The 17,414-nt window shown below is 43.9% G+C and overlaps 1 protein-coding gene across 3 annotated transcripts in view; it reads left to right on the forward strand.

Moving 5' to 3' along the window:
- The first annotated feature begins 6,104 nt into the window (after nucleotides 1-6,104).
- Nucleotides 6,105-17,414, forward strand: part of FOXP2 (forkhead box P2) — a 632,923-nt gene continuing 621,613 nt past the window's right edge. The window contains exon 1 of one of the 3 annotated variants that reach the window (XM_081038544.1): nucleotides 6,105-6,456. The gene's annotated coding sequence lies outside the window, so the exon portion shown is untranslated. Of the gene's footprint in view, nucleotides 6,457-7,157; nucleotides 7,620-17,414 lie in introns of those variants that run through there. The other 2 variants (XM_081038543.1, XM_081038539.1) reach the window with 2 other exon arrangements.

Genomic DNA, 17,414 nt, shown 5'->3' on the forward strand with positions numbered 1-17,414 from the left:
CATTGTGAGGGTGTTGAGGAAGACATGGCAGAGGGAGGAAGAAGAGGAGAAAGAGATACAGAAGGAGAATGCACCCGGAGGAAGAGCAGAAGGGGTAGGAGAAGAGAACAAACAACTGAACCTTTATACAATTTGCTACAATTAACCACTTCAAAATATTCCTGGGATAAACTACTATGGTTTCCGAAGCTATATGGTCCTTAAACCAAAATAAAAATCTACACTGATGCAGGTTCTTGATACAGTTCTGTTTCGCTGAAAACTTAAAAAAAAATAAGTGTTATACTTTTGTCTCAGAGTTTTGTGTTAGCCTGTATTTCTTAAGAGTATAGTGAAGGCAAGCTGCTACTGAGATTATACGTTTCTCGCCCCCAGGAGTCCCTGAAGATCATTCACCCCGAAGAACATCATAAACTGTGGTTTGTGTTACCTCTGGCCATCAGTGTTTCTATGATGAACACTTGATTCAACAGTGATGAACCTCTTTACACCATTGAAGAAATACTGTAGACTAATTGACTTTCAAGAGAAACAAATCATCAGACATTTTTTTCCCTCCTGTGTATTACAGTAGACATGACAGGACATTAACCCTCTTCAATACCGTACTGGCATCCAAAGGTGTTGCCATCACTGAGCCTTATCAGTTTTGATGGATTTGAAGAAAATGCAAATACATGGGGAGGGTGTGTGGCAAAAATGCCTCTGTGGAGTAAGAGGGAGGAGGGTTACTGTATGTTTAGAAACATAAAACAGTTCAACAATGATAATCAGAGTTTTACTAACTAGCTGTGTAACCTTGCTTTCAGCTCTGGATATTTGCTGTATGATTTTTCAAATGAAGGGATTGGACTACACTATCTTGAAGTTTTCTTCAGCTCCAACATTTCATAGTAACTCAGAGACATACAAACCCTAAGACTAATCTAACGGTAGAAACATCAGCAAAAAGGGGGCTCTTGCATCAGGCAACTCAACATACTGGCATCAATGTGGCAGGAAGGAAATATCAGAGATTGGACCGTTAACTGTGCTCACTCGCACAGGGATAGACTGCATCTCAGAAAAATCTGGGTTCCATTAATTTGCAGCATATGAAATTGTCTTTTGTGTGGATCAAAGCTGGTCAAATACAGACAATACAGTATGATTCAACTCACTTCTAGTGAATGCCTTACCAACACAAACAAGCTGTTACATTTTACTTTAATTATTTTCTGGAGAAGAGAAATTCTGTAGTCAAGTCCTAACTCAGAAAGGGGTGCAACGTTATATAGTCAGGGAGATATTTGAATCCTTAAAAAGTAGACCTGCTATAAACACTGTGCAACTGGAGTGTCCTGTGGAAGAGATGGAGTGATCGCCGTGATAGAGGCTTCTGAGTCAGTTTGGAGCTCTTTATCCAGTAGTTGTCCATATTCATTTGTAGAAAGCCTTTCTTGGCAAGATTCTCTCCCTGAACAATTGATCTTTGTCTCTGAAGCAAGATCAATCTGAAATGGAACCTGGTATTAACTGCCTTTTAATCTGTTTTTAAAGACACAGCCAACCTTTTAGCAGAGATATTAATAGCTGCGTTTACATGCTTCAAGATTAGATATACTAGCCAAGAACAGGGTTACACTGGAGAGAGAATTAAGAGTCTATTATTCACTCCAGGACATGGGTGGCCCTGTAGTTGAGGCCTGATCTTTCCTATCAGCAGACTACTAGAAACAGGGGAGGTGTTCGGGGAGGGGTGATGGAAATCTGTAGTTTCCTGCTGATTTCAAAAGGCTGTATCTGGAGGCTGGAGGCTGGCAGGTGTGAGGTATTTATTTTTCCTGAGGATGAGATGACTAGAGAACTCAGATAGAAAATGGATTTATGAATATATATATACATATATATATATATATATATATATATATGTTTTGCCTCAAGTAGATTTTATAACATAGGGTATATATTATAAAACTTTATAAAATGTTATAAGAATACTAAGGAAAAGTATAGTCTGTGATTTAAAAAAAAAAGTTGAGGAAACTCATTAAGATTTATTATAGGTTCCAAATTTTGTAGTCCCAAAGCTTAACGACAGATGGTGGTGTAACTCCACCAATTTTGCAAACTCTACATTCAATTTGACGCTGTAACTTAGATCACCCTCTTTTGACTTCGGTGAAACTAGAATTTTCTCTTTTTCCTAGAATGTACCTGGTGGGGGAGTGGGAATAGGAGAATGTCTAAAAAGAGTCTGTTTATTTGCTCATCTTCAGAAAACTGTAGTGGACTTGAAAAATAGGAAACTGATATATGCCCATTCTTCTGTGTGAAAGGAAAAACATTTTACCTTGCATTTAAAGAAGACTTTTGTTCAGGCTATTTGAAGTGAGTAATACAACTTCAAAGATGGTATCTCAAACAGGAAAAAAGTAATCATTAAAAAAAAAAAATCTGCCTCTTTCCCACTCTCCTAGCGGCCTCTCCCCCTAGTTAGTTAAATTTTAAGTATTAGTCACACTTACACCAAGGAAATGTCTCTGAAGAGGAAAATTGTAATTGTTGTTTAACTGAAAGTTTTGATGAAAACAGACCTAAATATGTGAATAATTATATATTTACAACAAATAACAAAATGCAAGCGGTTCACTCGGAGCCTTAAACCGACATTTCCCCTACATGTCGTTGGCGCGCGCTGCTTTCCTTCGTCCTGGCCTTAGTTCCTCTCATTTGGGGGCTTATTTCGCGCAAGACACGCTGGCCGAGACCATCGGAAACGAATTTATCTTTCGCCCGGATCGTAACAGAGCAGTGGCTCCGAATTTGTTCATTTGCGGCTTCATCGTAAAACAAGCCTGACATCAAATAAACGTCGGTGAGAGAAGTTGGAGGCCCGCCTGGCGAACCCCCTCGATCACACGGCGGCTCCGTCTCACTCGCCCCCGGCATCCCTTCCCGGGAGTTTCGCAGCCACGTGCTGCCAGGGAGCCGCGCCGCGGCCGCGACCCCGCTCGCAGCCCCGGGACGGGACTGGGCTCTCCGCCACCTCGGCCACGCGGGCTTTCGTTGCAGGGCTGCCGTGGCCCAGTGGGGTGGCCACTGACTAGCGCAGAGGACAAGGATTCGTTCGCCGCGGGCCCTGCGGCGCTTCCCCCGGCTGCCGAACGCCGCTTTTCCTGTGACGACGCTGCAACTTTTTTGGGAGCCGGCGAGCGCCGCGCGCTGACCCCGCCGCGGCCACGCGAACAAAGCCCGCTCTGTTCCCGGCACGCGGGGGGCGGGGGCGAGCTCGAGGAATTGCAAATAAATATATTTTATGACCACCCATCAACAAACTGCGTGCCACCGTGGCGGCTCCCAGTAGCCGGGCTGAGTGTGCAGCGCGGCCAGGAGCGGGGACGGGGCACGCGGCGCGACAGGGGCCGCGAGCCGCCAGCCCGGGCCTGAACGTGCACCTCCCGAACCCCGGCCCCGCCGGTTGGCCGCGGGCGCCCCCGCGGGAAGCTGGGCGGCCCGGGCAGGCCCGTGGGTGGGGGGCGGCGGGGCGCCAGGGCCGCGGGCTCGGCCCCGCGTGGGCGCCGGCGGGGGCCGCGGCCGGTTCGGAGACCAGCTCCCGCGACGGAGGTCCTCCTGCACCTCCGGGCTATTTGTCCTCGCGGGGAGGACACGTCAGAGGCTGCGATTTCAGCAGAACGCATCTCTGTGCACAGAGAGGTGAAGGGCTAAGTAAACGCGCGCTTCTCCGGGTCTTGGGGACGTCAGCCTCCTTCTTCTCGTTGGGAACTTGAACTTCTCTTACAGGTGGCCCAGGCCTCTTTATAATAAACCCTCCCCGCTCACCTTTTCAGGGCCCTTAAAGAGGAAGGGAAACACACGGGGTCCGTGTAAGCGGGGAAGGAACAAGGGGAAAAGTATCTGTGCACTTTTGAATTGTTCTGTTACCTTTATTCACAAACCCTGTGGAAAGAAAAGTACAGCCTCGGTTCTCTGCGGATTTCCACGCGGCTGGCTCTTCTCTTTTCCAAAGGAGTTTTAGTTTCATCCAGAGAATCCGCTTTTTATTTAGGTTTGCCAGGGCAGCATAAACACAAAATACTTAACACAAAATTATCCCTACCTTTCAGAAGGGCCATTTGGGTCTGGCATTTTTAAATTTTGAACTCTCCCTCTTCCTCTCCCCGCTCCCATCTTTTAAAAAAAAAAAATTGGTATTATTTGTCCCTTATTCAACCTGCATTTCGAAAAAGTTAATTTTTTGAAGGGTGAGATTAATCCATAAGCAGAGCACTTAGGACGGCCTGGAGTTTAAAAGCTCACAGAAAGCACCGCCATTCCAAGCCCAACTCTCCCTGGTTCTCCGCCTGCCTGCCCGGGGCCGTCTTCCCAGGACTTCATTGGTTTCACTAGAAAACCTGACGGTGTGTTTACAGATGTGGGTGCCAGGGCTGCTTCCTCCCCGGGAGAACTGAGGGTTCTGAAGGGAAGAGTTGGTGCCAGGTGTGTGTGTGTGTGTGTGTGTGTGTGTGTGTGTGTCCGCGCGCGCCCCCGCGCGCTCGCGTCTGCCCTTTAGAGAAAGAGCGCCTTGCTCTTGGAGGACACGACTCAAAGGCGCAAGTTAGTACAGCTCGCCAGTGTCCCCAGTCCCGTCACCCTGACCCACCCCGCGCCTTCCGCTATCGGGGACGTTAGCGCGCGCGGGGAGGGAGCCGGGGGCCAGGCTCCGCGCACATTGGCGTCTCTGGGCTGCCCCTATCTGGAGGAAAGTTTCGGAGCCTTTAAAAACTCCACGCTTCGCGACGGATTTGCGAGCGGGGACTCCGGCAGCGGAGCGCAGGGAACACACCGGGTGGAGGGTCGCGCGGCCCGCGGGCAGGGGAACGGCTGGCGGGAGTAGGGGGAGGAATTGCCCTCCTGGAGCTGGTGTGGGGAAAGCGCTGCCGAGGAACCCCCACTCGGGTCACGCGCCCCATGCGGGCCCGTCTGGTCCTCCGTCGGCCTTCCCCTTGTCATCCCCTCGGTCCCGCGTGGGGCGGCTGGCCGAGTCACACCCCAGTGATAGGAGTGGGCACCCGGGTGCTGGAGGCTGGGCCCGCGCATCCCCCACTCTGGCGCCTCGGCTTTGAAGGGAGCGCAGCGCGGCTCTGGCAGTTTCCTCTCTCCTTTCATTCCGATTACTTTAGCTCCCCAGTCACTGATAGAACCCGTCTCGAAAGCTCGGGACCCGAAAAGTGGCAGCGCGGCGGCCCCTTCCTTCCAAGCTCCGCCCCGCCAGCCCGCAGCCCGGCCCCAAGCCCGTGGCCTGAGCGGCGCGACCACGAGGAAGCCCAAGAACTCGTGGGCCCGAGTGAGACGGGAGGCCCGGCCACACGAGGAGCGAGACAGACTCGGCCTCTGCACGCGGGCAGAGGAAGGCCAGCGAGCGTTTGAGCGTCCGCCTGGCTCTCCCTTCCCGACCACCGTGCACTTCCAGCCCCCTGCCGCGAGGGCTTTGCCTCCCTTCGAGGCTTCCTGCACTTCCCGTGGAATCCCCAGTTTGATTTGCCAGCAGCTCCGTCTGCTGAGAGGACGCACTTTGGGAACTGCCAAGAAGCAGCAGACACAACTCGGCTGTGCCAATACAGCAGACGGTTTTGTTCTCTCCGCCCTCCCCACCCCCTCCCGCGACCCGCCGTCTGGGCCGCGCGGGCGGAGGCGGAGCCCGAGGCGGGAGCGGAGGGTGGGGGTGGGGGAAGTTCGGGCGCAGAACAAACAAGTTCTCCGGCGACTTGTTTACTTGGCAGGTGGACCTGACGTCAGCCGGGAGGCTCCTGGGCTGCGAATCCCGACGAGATTCCTCTCCGCGTTTTCCCCTCCCTTGGAAAAGTTGGGGGCTCGGGGCAGATAGGTGAGCGGGGCGACAGGCATCCCGACCGGCTGGTTCCAAACCACTTTCCGGACCAACAACAACCATCAACAATGACAACGCCAAGTAAAACAAAACACACCCTTGGCCCGCGGCACTTCGGGACGCGGTACGGCGCCCCTGCCCCCACCCCGCCCCGAGGCGAGGCGGCCCTGCGCGCGTGTGTGTACAGTTTGCATTGCCAACACCACGCGCGCGCGGCCGGGGGCGCGCACCCGCCGGCGCACACGGACACACTCAGACACACACACACAGACACACGCACAGATCCGGGTTGGGGGAGCGGCAGCGCGAGACAGCGCGAGCCTCCGAGAAAGCGCGAGACACGCCGGCGCGTGCAGCTCGGCGGCGGCGGTTACGCCCCGGCTGGAGCCCCGCGCCCCCCGAGCCCGCCGCTTTCTGCCGCGGCCGCGCCCGCAGGCTGCGGCTCCCTCCGCCCCCCGCCCCCGGGCGCGCTCTCCACTCGCGGCAGCCGCCACCCTGCCCCGCGCGTGGCTGTGTGGTCTGGTAGCTTTTGCCTCCGCGCTGCGGGTGCCACCTCCCCGGACGCTGCCCAGGCGTCCCCGGTCCCGGTAAGTTTCCCCGTCCGCACTGCGCGCCGTGCCCCGCACCCTACCCGTCCCAGCCACCTCCACGCCGGCCGCGCTGCGACTCGGCTCCGCTCTCCGCCCGCGGCGGCGCCGGCAAACTTTCGCCCCGGCCTCTGCGCGCCGCGCGGCGCGGTGACATGTGTCAAATTTCGGCTGGGCGCCTGGGTCGCGTCCCGAACCCAACATTACCACTTGTTGTTCCTTTCTTATTTTGCTTTGTGATGGGGAAAAGGGGAGGCAAGAGGCTGGAGATAGCTGGTGGCTCACGGATGATTTTTGGTTCTGAATATGCAAAATGTTGTCTGGTCCGGAGGGACCGCGGCTGGAGGAAATTGTGTGTCGAAACACCAGATGTGTTTGTTTACTCTTTTATTTTTATTGTTTGTTGTCTCTTCCTCCCCCACCCCCAGGAGAAACATCAGTAAAAACATCTGGTAGTTGGAACCACACATCTTATTGACCCAACTGCTGACCTTCATTTACTCAGTGGGGCCAATGCACGCTTCTCTTCTCTGAGTTGGACACTTTAGCTACATTTGAGAAGTACTTCTCTGGGAATGCGAGGCGGAGAGGGGACACTCCTGTTTCTCGAGTGAAGAAACTCCTGGCCCTTAGTGACGCCTCGGGATAATCCGGCATCTCCACTGTCCTCCCCCTCCCCGTCCCCCACGCGTCACACTCCTACCCAGTCCACGGTTAGCACGAGCCGCTTCACCAGGGATCTGCCCTGGTCTTACTTTTGTTCCGTTTTGGAAAGGTCTCCTCACTCTGGGTGGGTTTAGGGTGAACTCGCGCTTCTGGGTGCTTCAGGGAGGGCGCGTGGGAAGGGTGCAGGCACCTTTCCGAAAAAGGGAGGGCGTCTCGGTTGGTTTATACCTGCAAGTCCGCGGAGGCCTCGGCGAGAGGACCACGGCCGGCGCGCGCGGTGGACTTTGGCCCCGCGCAGCTCGCGTCCCTACGTCCCTTCGCTGTCGTAGCGGCGAGAGCCGGACCCACCAGGTGGCCGCGCGCATCTGTCCCCGCCCCGCGGGCCGGAACGTGCTGGACAGCCCGACCTGGGCGCTAGCGTCTGTGTGGGTGTTCGGGCCTGGCCGAAGTGGGGAGGAAAAGTTGTCCTTCTGTTCTCAGACTCTGGGAGCATCTAGGTAAGTCTCCCAGGACACCTGGCGCGTGGGGTAACACTCATTAGGGGGGACGGGAGAGAAAGGCACTTGCGAATCCGGGCGTCTGAGAGCGGGACCAGGGCGCGAGTTGCACAGGGACGAGTCGGGAGAGGCCTAACTGGCCGGGAGCCTGTCCAGACTCCGGGATCCCCAAGGAACTAGACCCATCTGTGTGTTTGTTTATTCAGCTTTCTAACCAACAGATTTAAACCACTTAATGGACAGCTGCTATCTGTACTCCTCCTGTCCTCCTCCCCCGCCCCACGTTCTCTCGCCACATGTTGAAATCAGTCAGTTTCTTATTTTGAGGATAATTCCTCGAGTCCTGTTGGCTCCCAGGTGGGCAGGCGGTCACGACGGAGGTGAACAAACGGGAAGGGGTGAGTGCTCAGAACCGGCGGGAGGGAGGAAGGCTGTGAAAGACGTGGGCCTGTGTAAGGTGTGCACACTTACAGTCATCATGGATTCAGAAGTGACTGAGGAGCTACGTACCTCGCCCAAGAGCCCTGAGTCTGCTTGGAAGAATAATGAAGTGGTAGCAGGTGAGCGCAGGGGAGAGAGTGACGCCCTGGTGTCAGTAGTGGAAGTGGACATTTTCCAGCTGGAAGTATTTGAAGAGGTTAACTTTTAGAATAAAGCAAAAGTTTGCCTGGAAGGCACATCTTTGCACGCTCTTCTAACATAAAAAGTTTGGTTAGGCTGCAGTGGAGACAGGAAGGGCGTGTTCAGCAAGTCGATGTTAGAGGTCAAAACTGAAGGAAGGGTGAGCTTTCAGATATTTTCGGCTTCAGTTTTGCGTTGTGGCATACCTTGGGAAATGTTTTATGTTGTCAAGAGGCCTGTTTATCTTTTCTGTCACCATGAGTTGTGGATAAGTATATTCTCAGAGTACTGGAATTTTAAAATGCAGTTTGTGTTTAATACTGCTATACGATTAGTTTACAATTTTGATTTGTATATACATTAATAAAGTGGGTATAAAGTTATATACACTATGATCATTAGAGTCATACAATTTCATTTCAGCCTTAGAGCTTTTAAAAGTCTTTCCCTCCCTCCTTCCCATCCATCCATCCATTTTTCTTACTTAACTGGACTCATGTTCCGTAGTTGTTCAGTTCAGTACTTCCTTAAGAAACCCACTATTTCATTGTAATCTAAAAATAAGTGAAACAAATGTTTAATTGGGCTTAAGTTACTAACTTTCAAAGAGAAATCTAGAAACCTGATGATACATCCCTGATGGGTATGTGAGAGAGGACACTCAATTTTAAAAGATCATCTTACAGTTCACTTTTAAGTACAAGAATTTTTAGGGAATAACTTTTAACATTCAATTGAAATATAAAAATACAATAAATACTTTATTTTTTAGACATAGATGATTAAAATGTTACCATTACATTACAATGGACACTAAAGTAATCAAAGGAAAATATTTACATATAATTACGAACTATTTATAACTGTTTTTCAAAACTCCCCAACTTATATTTTTGGATTCAGAGTGATGGAAGTTCTAGAATTGAAAATTATTTTTATAGAATTCATACTCTGGAATGGAAAGAGACCTTTAATTGCATTATGATATGAAACAATTTATTAATGGTTGTATCTGAGTAAACTGTCATCGAAGTGGTTTTTTTCCCCACTTATGATAATACAGTGGTTTTGCTTAAAAAAAAAAAAAAAGCTTGTAATATTCTAGAAACCTAAAATAGAGGGAAATTGTTGTATGTGGCACACCATAAAAATAAGAAAAAAGGTAATGATTAAATTTACAGATATCCCGTAATGAGAAACTATATTCCTTTTGTACAGACAACAATTAAAAAACACCAAACTACTCTCTGTGCAAAGATACTAGAATTATACTTTACGAAAAGAATATTTGAATATGTGAAAATAACTTCATGATTCGATTGAGACTCTTAGGGCATGTAACAGTATAATGAATGTAGCCAGACAAATTTACCAGAAATTTTTATTTCAGGAGAAAATGTAAGGGATATGGGGAACTTAGTTACATAAAATGGATATTATTTGTAATATTTTAAAGGATTTATAGCTGGCTGTGCCTTATCACCCTTCTGTTTTTGTGTTGACAATTTCATGTTTGATCAGCAATAATACTGATAGAAAACTGAATGATGGATGTGGTCATGTATTTTCTGCCTTTCTTAATTAAATCAGAAAGAGGTCATTGACTCACTTATCACTAAGAAATTCTCTTGATATAGTTGCTAAAGAAAATTTCAAATCACAGTTAATTCAGAAATAGTATCAATTCCATCGCAATTACTGACTACTAATTCTTGGCACACGTAGACTTTTTTTTCTTTAACTTTGTGATAGATGGTAGTACTCTTAGTAATAAATGAATGGATCCCAAATATTCTAACCAGTGCCTATATTCATACTGCCTTTGGATAAAACAAAGCGCATTCCTTAAACTAGGCCCAATGAGAATCTAAGATTTGCATAGATTTTGAAAGAAACCTTATTTATATTGCCCTTAATTCATAGGATTCTAACAAACGTGATCAAATGCAACCAGAAAGATTGTTGTTTATGTTCTTAAAGTTGCTGAAAAAGTAATCCAGGTGTTTGAAACTTTCTTTGAGCATTTCAGTGTTCAAGGTCTGCAGACAATTGAATGCCTAATTCCAATTTCTTAGCCATAGTTTAATTTAGTTCTATTCCTTCTTTAGATGACATAAATGTTTTCTTTGAGCCACCTGTTTATCTCTCAACACACCTGGATTACAGTCCTATCACTTCCATAATCTTTATCAAGTAAATAATTTAAGTTCATGGGCCTTTTTCTCATGAGGCTTAGGTCATTATCATTGCTTTCTTATGCAGTTGTTTCAAACTTTTAGCATCTTCATTTGATTTTTAGAACCTCCAAATGGGCCACTCTTTATTCCCAAATGGGTAGCTCTTGGGCTTTTTTTTAACACCTTAACTAAGCATAATTAGGGGGGCTGTCTAAAAACATACTTTTTTTAAACCCAGCATTGATTATGTGACAATTCATTACTATTGAATTACATAAATACTCATACAGTAGAATATTCTTTTCTGTAGAATCTTTTTCTTGTGGGTATTCTTACCTATTAACATAAATCGATACTTCCAGTTGCTTATTCACCTCTGCCTTGCATTACCGCCGACATGTTTTTGTACGTATTCTCTGGCTCTGCACAGTGTATGTATCCACCCACTACCCCCAATTTTCCAGACAAAACAAAGAAATTTAAAACAAAAGCAACTGATGAAAATGTAAAAGACATATTATGACTAACCAAGAGGTTAATATTAGAATTTTGAAATGCTAGAGAGGGGTCTTTAGAGAAAATTTAGATTTATTATGTTCCAACACTATTAATATTAAAATGAAAAAGTAAACCCATGTATGTGGTGACTTATTGCCAATGGTAGTACTCATTAAAACTAGTTTTTTTCTCTATAACGATGCTTAATTTGCTGTTTATTCAAATGCTATTTGCTGTTATTAAATGTTGGCCTAATTATTTTTAGGAGCATATCAATGTTATAACTGGAGTGACTAGAAATTTGTGTTTATCTACACAGATTTTTGCCTAGCAGCCAAATTACCAGAGTATATCTATGCTCTAAAATGAGGTATACTGGCACCACCCCATTTCATTTTAAAAGCAACATTATATTTTAATAATTTGCAGCTTATGATTCACTTTGAATCCTAATAATTTGTGTAATTGTGAACTTTGTTTACTCTCTCTAAATTGACTTGTATTTGTTTATTTTTTCAACTTGCTTTCCATGAACAATTTGAATTCTAAAATTCCCTTAGTTTATATAATGTTATCTAAAAATTTATTTAAAATTCCTTTTCTCCAGGAATCATCTATGGGGACTCAGGTTCAACCTTTTGAATTAATTCATAACTGAAATACATGTTCTTGGACCTATACTGCACTGACTGAATAAACTTCCCAGTCAGTTGTACAGTTCCCTCTTCCTATAATCCAACAAGGGTCCCTAGAAAACGCCTTCCCATTATACTGATAAACATATCGTTGCTTTCTGCTCTGACAAATTATTTTCATTAGCAAGAAAAAATAAAATTTAAATGTTGAAAAAGCACATTACTGTGAAGCAAATGAATCCCAGAGGTTTAAAAACTCTCAGCATTTTTAGTTTATTAATGCTTCTGGATTTCCTTCAATTTCTACCTTGAACGGCTTAAAATATACTGCTGAAAATGAAAATATACTGAAGATAACATTGATCTAAAATATAAGTTTTAGTGTTTCTTTTCAAAGATTTTCTATCATAAGTCTAAAAGATTATACCACGAGAATATCATAACTTTTTTTAACAGGTAAGGAAAATTAACTTTGAATTCCTCAAATAAAGGATGCTATGAAAAAGAACATAAAGTTGTTCTGGTGTTCATTTATTTCTTTTCTTCTCAACTTTTATGATGGCATTTTCTGTGAAAGTTTTTTGTATCATTTTAGTTTTGCATCATTTTGGTACACATATACAACCACAGCCATCATTTTGCAACTTTTTCTCAATTTAAGAAAAAAACTTTCTAAAAATGTATTTTAGGGGGTGAAACAAATTAATGGTAGACATATTTCAGAGAAAGCATTTATGAAAATTTTCACTGACAGTGAGAAGAAATAGTACATAAACCAAATATCTTAACATCGTAACATATGTAGACTGTCATGAAATCATCTCATTAAAAAAGATCCCCAGAATCCTTAGGAATTATTCCTCATCATTACTTCACCCACATTTGCGTCCCAGGATTTTGTGGGTCTACATCTGTATGCCTGAAGCTAACTTTCCCTTCCTTTTTGTTTTCAGTCTTTCCCTTCCTCATTCTGCCTTTAGTTGAACTAAATGCCCCCTACCCACCAAATCTTATTTTATACATCTAGTCAGTCTAATCAGATAGACCATCATCTCCTACCTGAATTGTTGCAATAGCTACTTAGTTGACCCCCTTCTTCCTCAAGGTACCAGTTTATTCTCCACACAGCAGAGTGATCTTTAAAATATGTCTGATTATGTCACTCTTTTGTATAAACTTTCCGACAGCTTCTTAGGTCTTTCAGAATAAAAGACAAATGACAGAGTCCATATTATTTGACCCCAGGTACCTATCTGACACTATTTCCTAACATTTTCCTCTTAGTCAACTCAGCACACTGGCTTCCTGGATATTCCTCAAAGCAGAACAAGCTGGTTCCCACCTCAGGGTTTCGTGCTCTGCTCTGTCTGGAATGCTCTGCTCTCAGGTAGTGTCACTAATCTCTGGTGTCTGCTCCAATGTACCTGTACCAGATAGAGAAGCAGCCTCTGATGGTCCTCTATGAAGTAAATCCTCACTAAGCATGCTCTGTCACCTTTATCATACATGATTTTTATCTCTCACGAAATCATCGGCTGGCATCGAAAAACGTTTATTTATCATCTGTTCCCCCAATAAGAATGTGTAGTCCATGGAGTGAAGGATTTTGTCTGGTTCCCTGCTCTAATCCAGCCCTTAGAACAGTGCCCCATCCTTGGTCTGAGCCCTACAACGAAATATTCAATGAAGGAATGAATGTCCTGTTGGAGGCCCAAGAAGTGACTTCTGTCTGCATCATTGCCTCACTTGTGTTTTTGTGTAGTTTAAATAACTTTTCACCTTACTTTTTCATCTTATATCATATCACACTTAAGAAAACTGTTTACTGTTTGTAAAACCTGGTTCTCATCTCAGGTGGGTGTACTTCAAGCTCAACTTAGTGTCTCTTTTTTATTCCTGATCTGAAAACAATATCACACTTAACTTTTGAAAGTTATGAGTGGATGTTCATGCTTTTGGACAACAAAGGCTCAGTGGTTGGGTGCCTCAATATAATAATGCTTTGCACAGCTGAACTGACTTATTTAATCACATAACTCATCTTAATTGGAATAGCGTAAGTAGTGTATACAGATGTTTCTAATGGTTCACTATGAATCCAACGTGGGCACACCACGTATCTCTGGGATTGTCTGTGGGGAAAGATGGAGAGAAATGGGTCAAGTCAAGGTGTCTTCTGAAAACCTTTAGGTTAAGATAGCTTTACTTCTTGGCATTGGCACACACACCATAAATTTACACCTCTTTTTTTCTCATTCTTTCAATATCTGTCCTTAAACAGAGCACATTGAGGACTTATGATTTGATGGAAAGTCCACTTCTCCAACCTTAAAATCCCATTATTTAGCTTGCTCGCATTACTTCTGGACACATACAACTGAAGGTATGAATAAGTGGCACAACTCTCAATACAAATACAAATACAGATATTTTCTTATAAACTTAATGGCCCATAGCTGTCCCTCTTACATGCTATGTCCATATTTACAATTTGCACTAACTTGCTCAGCAATTTTATTCTAAATATCTTAAGAATAGGAAAAGAAGTCTATATATAATCTTTTCTATTGATAATGCAGGAGGAGGTCTCTTGTCCTTGCCTGTTTCTTCTCATTTTTCTCTTTCCCTCTTCCAGACTGAATTATGAGATCTTTCAAAATAATTTTAGCATCTTATTATGTCATCAGTGAATATGTGGTCCTTGGAAAACTCTAAAGCAAGGCAAAGTGGGATTTTATTACCTGATTACCCCTTTCCTCTTTTTAAAATATCACACACCTTCTGCTCCTCTTCTCCTTATATATCCAGGACCCTCTGTGTTGCCCTCTCGCTGTTCCAACTCCCAGTCTTTTCCTTGTTCTCAGTAGCAAAATTTGTATTAAAGGACTTCTCTGATAATGCATATTAGAGTGTGACTGAAAATAAATTATTCTGGGAAATATAATTATTACCCCAGATAGGAAAATAGCCAGCTCGGTTTACTACTCAGTCCCATGTTAAGTGCCAGACCTACATTCTGGCACCTGGCTTGTCTGTAACAATTGTGGGACATTGGGTGGATCATTTCCTCCAAAATTAAAAAGAGACTGGATTAGTGTTTTAAGTTACTTTCGGCTAGAACATTTTATGTGAAATCCATGGAATTGGATTGGAAGTTGTGAAAATGTTCTCTCTTTACTGCCACATAAGCATACACATGAGAGTGAATGGGAGAAAAAGATACTTCCTAAAAGAAAAAAATAAAACCAATAAAAATTATCACAGATAACTTTGTTTATGAAGCTCAGAGGGCTCAGTTAAAAGTGGAAACTGTGGATTTGTTTGGTTTTTTCTTTTTTTTTAGTTTTTTTAGCCCACTAGATATTTTCATACCTCTCCCTTCCTTCTCAATCAGGAATTGAGCCTCCCCTTATTTAACCGGAATTGGGAAACAAGGAGAAGGTAAGGTAGAGTGCTGGTGGAGTCAGTCTTGTTAGGGTTAAGAAAAATAACCACTTGGCATTCTCTTCCCTGAAGCACATATCATTAACATCCATAAATACTTTTTTTTCTTCACAATTTGGCTTTGTCCTAGGAGCATTCATACACGTAGCTGCTGGTGGTACCAATCCAGAAGTAAAATGTGGAGTTGGATAAACTGTTTGATAAACATTGTCTTTTTCAAATTAGAGCTCCCCTTTTTAATGGACTTGACATGCACAGACATACGTTTTAGAACCCACATAACATATGGGGCTGGGCCATGGTGCAGTCTAGTCGCCGTGTTACATTAGAAGGCAACGGGACTCCCAGCTCTAGGAGTTTTGGTGTCTTTGCTAGCGTTGGTGTTAAGGGGAGTGACACAGGCTTCATACAGTGCAACATAGGGAGAGTTTGGGCCCAAATCTCTTGAGACACCTGTCGTCTTCGCCTGGGAACTGCTAAAGCGTTTTAAAGCCTCACCCAGATCACTCTTTCACTCTGCTGTCCCACCCCTAATCATGCCAAGTGCATGTAGCCCACAAAGAGTGCTGCCCCCTGAAAAGGACAGCCTCTCTTCTGCTCCTCCTGGCCGCTCTCCTCCTGACAGCCCGCTGTGCACACAAACCAGGGAGTTATAAATTGTGGTAGCTTTTAGCCGTGATGGAAGCTTGCAAATACTCATCGTTCAATACATTTTCTGTTGTGAAATATTATAGAGGATGTATATTCCTGTAATTAAAAATAAATTGCATTTGACAGCCTGACTTTGTGTTGTCCCAAATATAATTATACATTTGTATTTTCTTGATTCATTTATAATATTTATTTGCTTCCAGAGAAGTATGCTTTTATGTTGCCCTCATTGCTTATAATTCTTTGCTGGTTGTAAATTCTCTGTAATGTCAGACTATCCCTAGTCCTACATGTCTGTTGCTCAAACTATTCTACAAACAAAAGAAAGGCAATGCAATTTGTTATTGCTAATTGATATTTGATTTACATCTCTGTTCTCTTTGATATCCCTCTAATTGTATCCTGAAAATACCTCATTCCCACTGGGCTAAAACAATGCCAGATTGTAAAATATGACTAATTACGTGCTTACTCATAGTACTATATATTAAAGGAACATCATTACTATACGTTTTTTCATAAGTTTTTATTTTTATTTTGAGAGGCACCTTGCTTTTCTGACTGTATAAGATCAAATTTTAAGTATGATAATAGAGAATATATGGTAAAAATCTATGAATTCATAAATAGTAAAAGCATTTAATGTTTATGTTTTTATTACTAGAATTACATTTCTTGTGAGAGGATATTTAAAAATAGAATGTGAATTAATAATTTTAATTTTTACATTTTAACTATGGAACAATGAAAATATATTTGATCGTTCTTAAGAAGCTATTTGGCTATACATTTGATATTTCATTTTAAAATAAGATATTGGTTGCTATATTATAGAAATGATCCTTATGATTTTTTCTCAAAATATTTACTTTCATTGTGATTTTGTAATGACACAAGCCATATTTTAACTATCTTTACAAAGTTGTTTTAAGCCCTTTAATTTTTTTCCATTTTTTAATCAAAGGTATTTTACATGCAGTAAAATTCACCCTTTTTATTGCAAAGTTCTGTGTATGTTGACAAACGTATGTGGTTGTGTAAGCACTACGACAACTAAGGTACAGAATGGTTCCACCACGCTCCAAATGCTTCCACGTGCTTTTCAGCCCATCCTCCCTCCCATCCTCCAGTTCCTGGAACCACTGATATGTTTTCTGTCATTGTAGTTTTGTCCTTTCAGGTCTGTTTTTTGGGGTGTTTTTTTGGAAGTTTTAAAAAAATTGAGTACATTTGACATATAACATTGTATAAGTTTAAGGTGTTCATCCTGTTACTTTGATACCGTTTACATAGGTATAATATGATTGTGTTGATATTTATCACATTACATAATTACAGTACAGTATTGTTGTCTGCACTCATGGTACTGATCTCTGTGACTTATTTACTGCCCTTTGGTAAGTTTGTACCCTAAACAACACCAGTCTTGTCTCCCACCCCCACGCTGTGGTAACCATGTTACTCTTTTTTACAAGTGTGAGTTTCAGATTCCCCATATAATTGATAGTATACAGTACTTGTCTTTCTCTGTCTAACTTACCTCACTTAGCAAAATGTGCTCAAGGTCCATCCATATTGTCCCTAGTTGTCCCTAGTGGCAGGATGTCCTCCTTTCTCATGGCTGAATAATAGTATTCCATTGTGTATATATACCACATTCAAGTCTGTCTTATAGATAGTATGAGCCTTCAGAGTCAAGTATCTTTCACTTAGCATAATGCGTTTGAGATTCCGCTACAGTGTTCTGTGTATTATTTTTGCCTTTTCAA

The sequence above is a fragment of the Rhinolophus hipposideros genome, assembly GCF_964194185.1.
Source record: "Rhinolophus hipposideros genome assembly, chromosome: 25".
NCBI classification, from domain to species: domain Eukaryota; kingdom Metazoa; phylum Chordata; class Mammalia; order Chiroptera; family Rhinolophidae; genus Rhinolophus; species Rhinolophus hipposideros.